The sequence below is a fragment of the Tachypleus tridentatus genome, chromosome 13 (genome assembly GCF_004210375.1).
Source record: "Tachypleus tridentatus isolate NWPU-2018 chromosome 13, ASM421037v1, whole genome shotgun sequence".
Taxonomy (NCBI): Eukaryota; Metazoa; Arthropoda; class Merostomata; order Xiphosura; family Limulidae; genus Tachypleus; species Tachypleus tridentatus.
Genome location: NC_134837.1, coordinates 260,447,670 through 260,463,167, shown reverse-complemented (window position 1 = coordinate 260,463,167; position 15,498 = coordinate 260,447,670). Strand labels below are relative to the sequence as shown.

The 15,498-nt window shown below is 30.8% G+C and overlaps 1 protein-coding gene across 3 annotated transcripts in view; it reads left to right on the top strand.

Annotated features, from left to right (window-relative positions):
- The first annotated feature begins 1,889 nt into the window (after positions 1-1,889).
- The window catches only part of LOC143236733 (inactive rhomboid protein 1-like), a 55,647-nt gene continuing 42,038 nt past the window's right edge, over positions 1,890-15,498 (top strand). Inside the window, exons 1-2 of one of the 3 annotated variants that reach the window (XM_076475191.1) lie at positions 1,952-2,023; positions 6,532-6,628. The gene's annotated coding sequence lies outside the window, so the exon portion shown is untranslated. Of the gene's footprint in view, positions 2,024-6,531; positions 6,629-15,498 lie in introns of all 3 variants that reach the window. The other 2 variants (XM_076475190.1, XM_076475188.1) reach the window with 2 other exon arrangements.

Sequence of the window (15,498 nt, the reverse complement as noted above, 5' to 3'; positions counted from 1 at the left end):
TTTTGAAAACTCTAGGTAAACATATAATATTCACCTGACTAAGTAAAAGAAATGAACGTGCTAAATAAACGTATACAACAATAATTTTGTATAATTATAATCTGAAAGATTATTGATCGTTTTATATCGTTAAAATACTTTGTTTCACGTTTAATTTATTTTATCACGACGTACAGACATTTTTGTACTCTTCAGGTCCTCGTGCTTTTGGTCTGAGGACTTAAAACACATGGGTAAATATTGGTTTCGATACTTGGGTGGGCAGAACACAGATAAGTTATTATGTGGCTCTGTGGTTAATATCAAACTGTGTCCTTAAGTTAGCCCTTTTTATGACTTCATGCAATTATCTCGTTTCTTAATTTATTTCACTGTTACTGTATACACGCCACTTTTAGTGCTTGGAAAATTATAAAAATTGCATGAAATTTCTATATATTTGTGAATGCATCAGTTTTCTGTATCATGTTTAAGTCTGTTTGTTTGTTTTGAATTTCGCATAAAGCTACTCAAGGGCTAACTGCGCTAGCCGTCCCTAATTTAGTAGTGTAAGACAAGAGGGAAGGCAACTAGTTATCACCACCCACCGTCAATTCTTGGGCTACTTTTTCACCAACGAATAGTGAAATTGACCGTAACATTATAACGTCTCCACGGCTGAAAGAACGAGCATGTTTGGTGCGACGGGGATTCGAACGCCTTAACCCACCTGGCCATGTTGGGCCTCATGTTTAAGTCAAATTATGATATTGTTTCAAAGCTCAACAACATAATAATTAAGTTGATATATCACTAACATAATAATTGAATGTAATTTCTTGAATTAAATTGTTCTATGATTTAACTTAATAATTGCTTTATAATTTTGTTGTTTGATAGTTTGAATAAATGTATTTATTACAGTAAACTCCGCAAGATGATCTCATTAAAAGGTTGCACACGAGTTTCGGATTTTCTTTTTACTTTAGTTCTTTCCTTAGGTTTTGGTAATGTCATGAACAATCAGCTAAATATAAGTTTTTAACACTTTTTGGCCCGGCATGACCAGATGGTTAGGCACTCGACTCTTAATCTGAGGGTTGCGGGTTCAAGTCCACGTCACATCAAAACATGCTCGCCTTTTCAGCCGTAAGGGCGTTATTATGTAACGATCAATCCCACTATTCGTTGGTAAAAGAGTAGCCCAATAGTTGGCTATTTGTGGTGGTGACTAACTGCTTTCCATCTAGTCTTACACTTCTAAATTAGGAATGGCTAGGGCAGATAGCCCTCATGTAGCTTTGCGTGAAATTAATAAAAAACCAAAAAAAATTAACACTTTTAAAAAATTATTTCCATGTTTAGCTCAAGCGTATATTGCCCCCTAGTGGCGCAGTGGTGTGTATGTGGACTTACACCGCTAGAATCTGGTTTTCAATACGCATTGCGGGCAGAGCTCCGGTAGCCCATTGTGTAGCTTTGTACTTAATTTCAAACAAACCAAGCATAAAGTTATACAATGACTTAACCGTGTTATGTGCTCATCGCGAGCACCTGAACCCAGATTTGTGCGTTACGAGCTGTCATATTTACCTCTGATCCACTGAGGATTTAAGTGTCAATTATGCAAGAGCATGAAATTTACTAGTAGACGATTCTCATACAGAATTATCAAATTGTATAACTAGAAATGATGTTTCTTATGCGAAAATAAACATATTTCGTTGGAATTAAAAATATAGATATGTATTTAGAGTACTACACATGATTTATACTGTAAGTTAAGAGAAACATACAACATGTTACATTTTTATTTATTCTAATATAATGAATTTCAAATACGATAAAACACATTTATGGTCTCATGAAACTGCGCAAGACGTCAAAAATGAAATATCGATTTTTATCACTTTAAACTCTACCACTTGTAATAGGTGTCGCTATAGCCAAGGGTGATCAAATTGTACAAGGGAATGTTTCTTACTGATGACTATGGAAAGATGAATATGGCGACTAATGGAGGTGGTAAAAGTTGGAGTATTTGGTAAGTGTTTATTATCAGTAGGAGTTAAAAATTCAGTTGTTATTGATAATAAGTAAAATAGTTTATATTTTAAAGAAGTAAAAGTACTGTAGAACGAGTGCTTAACTACTGTTGTTTTTTATGTTATTGTTATAGTGTTAGTACTCAGGAAATAATACTGACACTGTGACAGTGACATTGTGTACTATACAGTAACTTGCTATAGTATAACTATAAGTTTATACAAGTGTGTTACTGTTTGAATAAAATAAACTTTAAGTAAGCTACTGTATCCTTTTGTTTTTCATTTTAAAACTTAAATAAATTTAGTTTCAGCTTAGACTTTTGAGTATACACAGCAATGAGAGAACTGAGTGCTATTATTTAATATTAATGCTATTTAACTTGTTCTGCTATTAATATCACGGCGTTAAAGATATGTTTAGTAAATAAATTTGTAGCTAGAGTTAAGCCTAACTTAGGTTTAAATAATTTCATTCTGTCTTGTGTAACTGTAATTCAAAAAAGACTTATCAAAATAGTGATTGTATAGGCTTAGCTAGGAAATGGATTGGATAAAGCAAGCAGTTGACACTAAGATATTTTCAAGTTTAAACATGGAAGTTTCACAAAGCCAAAGCTTTTAGACTAAACTGTATTGACTTACCAAAAGTATTATTGATGACACCATCTACGAGTTATTTTACAAGGGCAAAGAAGACCTGTATAAAATAAAGCCAATCACACGTTGTCAAACACTAGAAGAAATAAAGATAGAGCTAGTATATGCAAAAACGGCTCGTTTGGGTTGAGAAAATATTTTACATAGAAGAGCGAACAACGTTTCGACCTTCTATGTAAAATATTTTCTCAACCCAAACGAGCAGTTTTTGCATATATATTTCTCTACAAGTGTGTTTTCTCGACATCACTGAAAGATAGAGATAGACTTCAAACTACACTGTTTATGTTATCTTTGAAAAAAGGTAATCAGAATAGCACTTGCTAAGTTGTTAAGCTGGTCACAAAGAAGGCTTACTGAAAATTAGGTAACTTTATGTAAATTTTGGCTAATTTAGTGATATACTAAACACAGAAGTGTATAATATATTGTTTTCAGCTACCAATAAACTTAAGTGGATCTTTTCAAAATTGCACATGTTGAAGAGACTTTTAAGGTAATTAAAATTAACATTTTGTAATTTTCATATTTCTGACCTAAACTGAAAATATTTAAAAAGCTTTCAATACTTTATTTACCTGAAACATTCAAATAACAGGTTTGAATAGTTGATTTATGTCTTACATTAACCAACCTTGTAATTGCTAATTCACCTTAAAACTATACTTACTATAATCCTAAATTTGTTGAGTACATGTTGAAAAAATAATGTAGCTTTGGAATATACATTTTAGAATAAGCAAGGTATACCAGATACAGAAATGGAATGTCTTTAACTGGTTTTCTAACTAATTTAGAAATAAATGTAAACAGTTCCATTAATGCTCAGAGCAACATTTTTAGTTTGAACACTTTAAACTTTGTTAAACTATCAGCTGTTACCACTGACACAAAACAATCATATAATACTTATTCTATAGGATTTACTTTTTTTCTACTTGTAACAATGTCAGTAGCAATTATAGACATTTGTTTCAGAGGAATGTGTAAATGTAGATTGAGCAACTGTAGTGATACGTCAGCAAAGCAAGAGAAAAGGTTGAATTTTTCTGTGTGGCTTGACAGTATGTGTAGAATATCTTTAATTGGTTGAACAACCTGGAGGAAAGAATGAAAATCTATAAATGAGAAGTCACATGCACTTCATCATGCAAATTGAGAATTATTTAAATATTTACTATAGAAATATAAAAAATTAGAATTTATATGTTATAAACATAAGAACATATATTCATAGTAAATATTCAATAATCAGTACTATAAAAAAAAGTTTGATGTGGTCAATTTGACCAATCTGTACACACAAGGTTAAACTTCTTTTTATAGAAGCTAAAGCTGAATGTATTTTTCCTGCAGTTTTTTGAGTTGGCTTTTTATCCTTCATGAGATAAAAAATAGACTAAATATATTGATACTATTTAAAAGGACAAAAACTCAGAAGTTTTATGAACAGATCCTATAGTTTTTGTTGCTACTCATCACAACTGTTTAGTCATAGGTTACAGGCTTTTCAGAGCATTCTTTCCCACATTACCTGGCTTTTTCTACACATCCACCATTTTTTCCACACAACAAAGCCCCTTATAAGTTTCTTCTTTACATAGAGTACATTTGCTATGTAAAAGATTTTCAATATCTTTTAAACCAAACAACAAATGAAGCCAATGATAAGCTGTTCATAAAAAATACTGAAGCAGTAACTATGGGAAATGTTTACACATTGATTAGACTTGTGATGTCAAGTAGTAAGAGAGGACTTTCTGGAAGTGACCAAAGAGGGGGAGTAGAGTGTTGCTTGGGAAATACTTGAAAAAGTGTAGTCATTATTCAAGTAGTTTTAATTTTTTGTTAAATGTTGAGAAAAGAGAAACGACATTTAATCAGAAAAGTCAGTTTTGATATTATGAGACAAGATTTGTTATTATTGAAGTGGAACAAATTAAAAGGTGATGTGGAACATAAATGAGAAATTTTTCAAAATAACTTCTGGTTTAAGATAAGAGGAAAATGGTAAAAGAAGAGATCAAACCTAATAGGGTCCCCTTCTGGTAAAGTGGTAAGTTTGTGGATTTACAATGCTAAAATCAGGGGTTTGATTCCCCCTCAGTGGATTCAGCAGATAGACCGATGTGGCTTTGCTATAAGAAAAGACAATCCTAATAATTTACCAAAGATATAAAGGGGGGAGTTCAAACCTAATAATTTTACTAAAGTCATAAAGGAGAGATGAAACCTAATATATTTACCAAACACATAAAGGGGAGATCATACTTAATAGATTTACTAAAGACATAATGGGGAGATCAAACCTAAGAGATTTACTAAAGATACAAAGGTGAGATCAAATCTAATAATTTACCAAAGATATGAAGGGTAGCTCAAACTTAATAATTTTAATAAAGTCATAAAGGAGAGATCAAGCTTAATAGTTTTACTAAAGATACAAAGGGGTGATCCAACCTAATAGGTTTATTAAAGACAAAGGAGAAATTAAGGAATAGTTTTCACATGTTCAAGAAATTCGAAGTTTTAGATGATTTATGGAGTTGTGGGAAAACTAGAAATTTTGTTTTAAAAAGTAACTATGAAAGGGCTTATGATAAAAAGTTTGTTAATGTTGAAATAAATAATGTTTTTTAAGTATGATGAAAGTAAGCAGATTTTCAAATGGGAATTAATCTCTTAAAGGATGCTGACTGTGAAGATGTCTAAGCTTTTAAATGTTCTGTTTTTACAGGATAAAATAATAGCAGTATTCTTGAATGTAAACATTTGATGGGAAACATTGGAATTCATCTGAATCATATATTATTTCATTAATTATAAATAAGAAGACTATAAATGAAATGTCAGAACCAGACAAGGTTTATTCCAGGGCTTGGATGGATGTTCAAGATCAGATATTCAAGCTGTTCTTATTGTTGACAGATCAACAGGTAATGGGCAGGTTCTAAGGAATGCAAACTTGTTAGTCTTACTGTACATAAGAAGGCTGTTAGTGTTATGACATAAATGAAATGTCAGAACCAGACAAGGTTTATTCCAGGGCTTGGATGGATGTTCAAAATCAGATATTCAAGCTGTTCTTATTGTTGACAGATCAACAGGTAATGGGCAGGTTCTAAGGAATGTAAACTTGTTAGTCTTACTGTACATAAGAAGGCTGTTAGTGTTATCGTGGAAATGTGATAAAAATTGGTGTTTTTTCTGTTAGGAGAAAAATTCTGAGGAATCTGATAAAATTCAGAGAAATATGTCAAAAGAAAACTGACATGGATTCAAGAAGAAAGTTTGCTTTATTAATTTGTTTTTCATATTTTGAAAACATTACTTGTTTTGTGAATGATGGAAAGGGTGGGAACTTAGGATGCTTTGATTCTGAACACATGTTGATAAGGTGAGGGTTTGTATAGCTGTACTGGTGGTACCAGGCTGCCTGTACTGGTACTGACCGTGTACCACTGGCCCAGTACTCAAGCATCTCTAAACCTGTGGCATGAGCAGTTAGAAAGTCAACTATACTTCCCACTGTGTTCTTGGGGGAAAAATTTTTTCACTTCAAACTTAATTGTAAATTATTGTAATAATTGTAATCTCACATGGTATGACAAATGTGTTAATGAATAAGTTGAAATCTAGGCTTTCTATTAGTTAATTTAATGGAAGTCAGCCTGAGAAGGATATTTTAGTCAATTGTGAATTACAGCATGTCAGAGGTAGGCATGGAAAATGGTTTCTGAGTTATCATTGGTTACTCTTTATTCTCATAAGATTTAAGAACATAAAAGTGTAGCTTAAGAATGTTGATGATGAAATTATAGAAAATATTTTATGTTGCATTTCATAGGCTTCTGTGAGGGATACAAAATCAAGAAGAGGAGATGACCCAAGAATAAATATCCAAATTCTTTCATGAGGGGAAGTTGAGGTTATTTCCTTATGCAGTTAGGGACTTAAAACTTGTATAATATTAAAATTTGATTCATTATCTATGATTTGATATCCAGTTTGTATATCATGATAGTTAAGTAGTTTAATTACATTTTAAATGCAACCCACTAAAATGTGATGTTTATAGCTTTATCTGCCCACAGGTTTAATCACTCATTCACTTAACTAATGTGCAATCAGTCACTTAGGCACATTCATGTTTGTTTTCAGAGCATAGAAGTCAGTTTTCCATATTTCATGCTATTGTTGATTTTCACAGTGAGATTCACTTATTTACTGAAGTATGAACTCCAGACATCAAACATTTATAATTCCATGAAAAACAAAGCTGAAATACCACTGAAGGTGTACAGTCAAAACTCCAAAGAAGGGACATGTGATAACAGATATTATTCTCGACTTATGATATACTATAAACTAGTATTGTTAGTGACTGCAAACTCTGATAAGTGCCATACAAAAGATTAGTTAAGAAAAGAACATTAGTAGGGTTGTAAATGATTAGTTAATTGTATCTAGGATAGTTGGATGAGGGAAAGTAAAAGGTAGAATGAGATGAGTAAAGTAAGACACTTGTTACTAGTGGAGGGAGTGTCTTAGGGGTCAGTGCTCTGACCTCTGCTTTTTCTTACTGGTATTAATGATAAATTGATAATGATAGGAGCCTAATTAGTACGAATATAAAGTTTGCTGATGATATGTTTAACCACTTACAGCTATATTGAATATTTTGAAGTAATGCTATTGGATTGTTATAATTTGGATCATACATTTAATATAGAGGAGAACCAACCCAGTAGTAAAGCTGAATAAAGGATGTGAGCATATTGGTGGATAAGTCACTTAAGCCATCTAGTAGTAGTGAAGTTAATAGAAATTAAAGGTGTACTTAAGAGAAACGATAATTAAAAGTCAAGATAGGTAATTATCTGTAGAAATAGCTAATTATGCATTACTCGGAGTTATAGCAGGGCAATTAAGAATTTTCTAATCAATTAATTGTTGGGTTCCTTGATAGATTGCTTTCAATTAAGTAATTGTTCTTGCATGGAATACTCTTTCTATTTTGAGCTTCTCAAAAATGTTGACTATGCTTCACTTAATAGATATCTTTTGGTACAATGGTATTGTATTAAGTTACTTTAATCTATTGTAAACTATTGTATTTGTAGATGTTTTGTAAATGTAATGTAGCAAAAAATCTTTTGGTATTTTCAGGTGAAAGTGGTTTCACTTGAGTGTGTTAAGTGGAGTTTATTTAATAATGGAAAATTTGTTGAAAAATTTACCATGAAATCATTCTGTATCACTGACTAAATTTGTAAAGAGAGAATGAACATGAATGAAAAATCACAATAATTAATATTTATTTAGAGCAAACACAATTAAAATGTGTACTTTGTTTCAACTGGAAAGCTAGATATGAAGGTTCTCTATATCATAAACAATCCCAGTAACCTGTTCCAGACTGAATACATCTCACCTTAATTACTCAAATTGTTAATATCAGACTTACCCAGAGCAATTAATGCTACCAACATGACTGGTCATTTCCAGTGAAGTACATGATGGGTCATTACCTCAATATTTGCACCTTACTGTCACAAGAAAAACTTATTTAAATTCACACATGCAAGCAACCTTGCAGCCATCTTTTTTCACAGGAAGATGGAATGTTCTATTCTAGGTAAACAACGCAGAACAATAAGTAGATAGAGGAAAAGGAACTTTCTTGACCAATGTGTCGTGTGGTAGTTGAATACCTGCACAAATTAAAGATTTAAAATTTTTTATATATTAATAGGAAGAGGTAAAAAATATGTAGCATGCTTACCTACCTCCCCTGTAAAAAAGAAACAAACTTTTATTAATACCATGGGTTTTTTCCTACAGGACTTTGCAATATAAGAAAACTGTTTAAAATTAACTTTTTTTTTTCATTTGATAAAACTATACATTACTTTTAGTGACAGTAGGTGATAAGGTATATATAATTCAGTGAAAACAAATTCATGGTAATTTCAGAAAAATGGTACAATTCATGACAGTAGAGATGATTTTACAGAGAGTAAAATGATTCATAAGGCATAAATCAAACTATTATAAAACAAATACCTTAATCATGGTAATATTAATAAAAAATATTTAATTACAGATGCTTTAATTTATTTTTTCAAATTCCATCCTCATTGTAAAAACTTAAGTTATTAATAACTTTATAAGTAAAGAAAAATTGAGTTGACATGGACAGAAGTGTTGGAAGAATGCATTAAAGCAATTTTATATTTACCATTTACAGTATATGCTGGAAGAAACTATAAATCTTACAGGAACTGGGAGATTAAACTGATTAATGTAATTTAAAACTGTCAATTCAAAAGTATTAATCCAAGTAATCATAATATTGATTTCATATTTTTTCATTATTATTTTCAATAAATTTAAGTTTGTTCAGTTGAGTCACTTAATATCACAACTAATGAAAATAATCAACTAATTAAAAGTTAGTTTTTTCCCATTATAATTTTTTTCTGTTCTCTGTTTCATATTCTATATAAAATTTTGGTCTCTATCTAAGAAAGGATATTGGCTTGTTGGAAAAGGTTCAGAGGATAGCTCCTAGAATTGATTCTAGAGATGGAAGGTTAGCTTGAAGGAATAGGTTAAGATCTGATAGATGGATAATAAGTGACCTTGTTTAAATTTTGATAATCTGTGGGAATTGATACAGTAAAAGGCTTCTGATTGTTTTTTGTCTGTTTTAAAGACAGGAACACAAGTTTAAGATTTGGTAAAGAAGGCTAGGCTCCATTTAAGTTGGTTTTATTTTTCTGATGGTATGATTAAGTTATGAAATTAGTTGTTATTAATAGTAATCAAGGCCCAGAGTTTGAAGTGGGGGGTTTGTGATTTCCAGAAAACGAGTGGGTTTAAATTATTACATTTTTGAAGGTTGAGTGTACAAGAACAACTTTGAGGGTAAAAATGGTTCTATCTTGTCGTTTGTTAATCTTCGTCTTAGTAGAGCAGTTTATATAGTGTCATTAACAAACTTGTACAACATCTTGATGTTCATGTGAATAAAGTATGATGAGTGTAAAGGTCTCTATACCCCTTGTGTTCATCACCTTTATCTAACCATAAAATTGTTTTTTTATGCCTTCTGTTTATCGCTTCTGTACTATTTGTTTTCAATCCACTTATATACTATTAATCTTAATTCCAAAGGTATAAATTGAAAACTAACATGTTCTTTGACTTATTTACTGTTTCTTGATAATCGGTATCTATATCCTTGTGTGTTGAATCAAAGGAAATAGATTTATTAGAACAATCAGGATGTTTAGTAATGCAGCAAACAGTTGATCAGTGACATCTGTGAACTGATAAACTAACTACTTCTGTTATAGGATTTTAACCCTGAATCTGCTGTATTTTATAAATAGAAATAATTGGTATGAAAGAAGTAGTTATTTAATTTTGAAGACACTGTAATGTGTTATTTAACCCTTTTGCAGTGGGCCTAATAAAATATACACAAGTTCATCTACACAGTTGCACATGTTAAGTATTTGCACTATAACTTATGTTATAGTGAAGTGTCATCTTCACTAAAGTTTGCCAAATTTTTGATACAACAAATTAGATGTTTTAATGAAATATATTTACTAAAGATTTGTTTGTAAAAACTGTTTTGTTACTAGTCTGAGTACAGAGTGATTAGATGTTGTGATTGAAAGATTGTGTGTAAACTCTAAAACCTGCTAAATACATTTCAAACATTTGTTTTCACCAAAACATATTTTATATTTCTCTAACTAAATGGGGTCTATCACTTGACCAACTTTGTATCCATTATAAAAAAAGGGAAATATATATTATGCTTTTTTGTGATAAAATATTATAACATGAAAATACAAATGTTTAGTTTAAGTACCATTAAGTCTCATAACACTATTTGTGAACATATTATGTTTTGTTATATTGACCTTCTAGTAATTCCTACCTAAGATTACATAGCATGTGCACTCAAGTCAGTGTCCAGTAATATAAAACTGACTCTCAGTCTTCCTTGTCATAGCTGTGTTTTAGTGGACTAGTATTTTGTAATATACAGTCACAGTTCAATTACTGTATATATGTATATAGATTGTTACTATTTAGAAATAAATTAAACTTATTTTTCTTAAAATAAAGAATAATAAATCAAGAGGTAATGCACACAATTCTCTTCTCATTATGACCTATGTACTTGGTTGCTGCTGGACATAGGTTGCTAAGCCTTTTAAAATTTTGCATGTGGAGGATATAAAAATGTAGGTCATACACACACATGCACACTTGAATAACAAAACATCATAAATAGCTACACTGATACCATAGAATTTCACTATAATCTATTAAGCTTGATAACTAAGAGTTATTTAAATTTTATAAAATATGACACTGTGAGCAGACTGACAACAACACATTAAGTCATTGAAATATTGGATCGAAAGAATATTTTACTATTTTCAAAGATACAAATGGTGGGGAAAACTACATTAGGGATATTCTAAGCTGATGATTGGTTATTCACATGTAAAATATTGATGTAAGTGTATACAAAGGACTGTTTCAAATATGAAAAGAGTTATATGGGCTCACTGTGTTTGATTCAGAACATGAACCATATCTCAGCAAAATAAAAAATGAGGTTCTAATTTTTTCTTCTAAATTCATAATATTAGTAATTTGAGTTCTTGATTTGTACAAAACTGTAACTTGGTATTTTGACATTAGAAACATCTAATTTTAAACTGCTGCAATCAACAAAACACAACTCACTAAAATATATATTTAAATGTGTTCTTTTAATATTTAATTTTAAATTAAGAAATTAACTTAGACATAATATTAAAGTTTGAATTATAATCTACAATTTGATTCCAAATGTATTGACATAAATTGATTTTAAGATTAAAAATACTTTTATGCAAAACTGTCAGATATCACATATAAAATATTTATAACTTATTAATAACATTCAGATAATTATCAAACATTTTATGCTTATAATAAAAACTTTGTATTTTGTCTGTTCTTTTCACAATTTTATTTCAGTATAACCACCATAAAAATTTAGGAAATAGACATATTACAGTTTTTTGTTCCATCATGATGATAGATTATAACAAAACCACAAATAATTAGTTGAAATAGCTTAAATCTTGTAGCATTATACATCTGTATGTATATATTATTTTTATTATATTGGCCTTTCAATAGCATCTGACAAACTTTTCATGTGCAGAATGTGAAAGAAAATGTTTAAGTTTTATATATGGCTTTTGAAATAATAAAAAAGTAAAATTACTCTATTAATAACACAGATATCCACTATAATTTTTATCAGGCTTAGTTATTAAGCTGTATTTGGGTTTAAGTAAAATATACTTCAAAGTATATTTAGCTCTTCCTTCCCAGATTTGAAATGAAATGAAAAATATTTTGAATGCATCACTTTCAAGAGTTAGAAAACTACATGGGGAAATTCTGAGCTTTTGTTTGTGTGTAGAGCCATGAAGAAGCAAAGCCAGCATGTATAAGGAAGTATTTCTAAAAGTTAAAGAAGTGGGTGGGTCTGCTCTTTGATTTGTTAAATGTATGAATAAGTATTTCAGCAAATAAAAAACAGTTGGAGACCCTTATATTCTATCTTATCAATTTGTAATTTAGGTTTTTAATTCTATAGACTGCATTTGAATATCAAACATATAATTTGAACCAATACTGCATTCAGCATTACTGTGTAACATTTGGAGAGTGATATTTAGGATTTTTTAAAAATAATATTTGAGAAATTAATGTATAGTACTGGCATTTGAATTATAATGCACAATTTGATACCAAACTTATTGACATAGTTCAATATAATTTATAATGAGAGTCTATAAGTGTGATGACATGCCCTTTGACCCCAGATTAAAGGAAGTATCCATAGTGAGAGGGTAATGGTAGACAGGAGTGTCAAGGTTACTCTTGTTAGGTTCAAAACAGAAGCTCAAAATAATAATGGCTTCACATTTGTAGAAGGCTGTGAAGTGAATGTTAATTTTAGCAAGAAGCTCTGATGGTTCAGTTGTAAGTCAGATAGATCACAACTGTATTGTATAGCCATTATTTCTTTCTGCATGAAGTCAGGTCATCTAGAGATGCTAAAAACAGGAAATGTTTATTCCTATTTGATTATTGTAAACATAAAAATTAAACTGCAAAAACAAACAAAAAAGAACAAACAATGACTTGATTTTATTAATTAAAAGTTGAATTAAACTGAAAAAAGTTTCAGTTACTAGATAAGTTAGCTTTAAACAGAGATATAAAACTTGTGTAATTGGTGCCATGAAGTTTGTGTTATTGTAACACACCAAGAGAACAATGAGAATTACGTTGTTCTGTACAAAAGGATGTAAGACACCACAAAAGGTTTTGTGAGAGAAGTTTCAAAGCAGTAGAGGATGTACTGACTAGATCTTTGTTCATAGAAACATCACTGAGTAATATGATGAATGGAAGAAACTCCTTGTGTTGAATTTTATTGATTTTAAAAGGGCTTTTGATTCTACATAGACAGTCAATATGTAGTACACTTCAATGCTGTGAATTTCCAGAAACATAATCAATGTGATAAGTGAGGGTTGGTCAAGATAATATAGTGGTTTGAGGATAGAAGTGGAGTTTGTGAGGGTGATATTCTATCACTTTTATTGGTTAATATGTTTATAGTTTGTGTTATGAGGGACGTTTTACATACTTTGATACTGAAAAGTTTAACGCTTGAAATAATTCAAATGTGCTCATGTATGGTGTGTAACGACACACGTTGACGGAGTTTAGACAAAGATGATGAGATTAGAGACAGCTGATTTGGATGAATTGGTGATTGAGGATTTGAAAACTTTTATATCTTGGTAGTTAGTACTGATGAAGGTAAAAACATATTTAGAAAAGTGGGAATCATTTTTAGATAATTAAATAGGATATAAAATAATACAGGTTTATTAAGACTAAACTTAAGTCTTGCTTTTTTCAGCTGTGTTATATGGCTCTGAGACAAACAAATGGTTGGAGGAAATTGAGTCCACAGGGTGTTCAAAAGTCTGGAACTTCAGGTGGTATACAGCTTTCCTTAATTTAAGATACATGACATTAAGGTTGTTCCATCAAAGCATGAAAAGGTTGACTTGATCCAAACTTGTTTTGAATTATAAGGACAGCTTGTGGAATACATTATGAAATTCATTGAAGTGCCTATGATTTCAGACATTTCGGACACTCTGTAGATCGAGAAGTTTTGGGTGTAATTGTTTATGAAACATAATGATCAGATTGTCTGATCATGTAAGTGAAGGAATATTAAAAGAGATGATCAGATAACAGTGAATCATACAAAAACTTGTGTTGTATCAATAGAGATACTATAAAAATATAGGACTGCCAACACATGCATTGGGCTGGAGGCCAGTTTGTAGAATATGCAGAGGAAGACTAAAAAATACTTGGTGTAGAACAAATGAGAAGGATATGAGTAATAATGACCTGGACAAAATTTAAGTTGAAGAATGGTCAGAAGAATGAACACATTAGAAGGAGTTCATAGGTACTCTTTTGAACTCAAAGTCTTGAAAGAACTAATGATATAAAGTTACTTGTATAACAAGAAATACTGCTTTTTCAGTGTTTTTTTTATATTGAATTGAGATAATATTTAAACATTTAATTATATCTTGCACCTGTAGTAGTGTTGTAATTATATCTAGCACCTGCAGTATTGTTGTAATTATATCTAGCACTTGTGGTATTGTTATAATTATATCTAGCACCTGGAGTATTGTTGTAATTATATCTAGTGCCTGTAGTATTGTTGTAATTGTATCTAGCACCTGTGGTGTTGTTGTAATTGTATCTAGCACCTGTAGTATTGTTGCAATTGTATCTAGCAATTGTAGTATTGTTGCAATTGTATCTAGCACCTGTGGTATTGTTGCAATTGTATCTAGCACCTGTGGTATTGTTGTAATTGTATCTAGCACCTGTGGTATTGTTGCAATTGTATCTAGCACCTGTAGTATTGTTGCAATTGTATCTAGCACCTGTGGTATTGTTGTAATTGTATCTAGCACCTGTGGTATTGTTGTAATTGTATCTAGCACCTGTGGTATTGTTGTAATTGTATTTAGCACCTGTAGTATTGTTGATGATACTTTTTTATGTATGACTCATGTCATTAGAAAATGTTACCACAAAAGACATAGACCTACAATTAAATTTATGTACAAATAGCTAAGAACAAACATTTAAAAGTCTGTGGAGTCCATAAGGTTCCCACTGGCAGTTTTAAACGTAGTTTCTCTGTGGTGTTATGTGACTTGTTAGGCACTGACACATAAAAGTCAGTATTTAACCCTTAAATGGCATCCATCATCAATTGATGCTTCTACCTACAACATTCCCACTGTTTAAGGGTTAAAGGTTGAAAATTGTGTTTCTTCTGTTACCACAAAACTTGTATTGGAAAGCTTTCATACATGGGCTGCTAACAGTCATAGCCAATTTAAATAAGTTGGGAACTTGGTTTTTTCCTGAATGAGGTGAAATTGTTGAGATCCTAGATAATTTGCTTTCTAGTATTAGTGTTAAGCCATTCATTCTCACAACAGTTAACTTCACATTTCTAACTTTTCTCTGACTGAACTTCTCTTTCACATGTCTTTACTTTTACTGTTTCCACTAATCTAGTCATGGCTATTTATACATGTACCATTTAGGCCTTCTAAAAAGATCTCTAGAGCTTTAACATTAATAAATTACAAACAAAAAA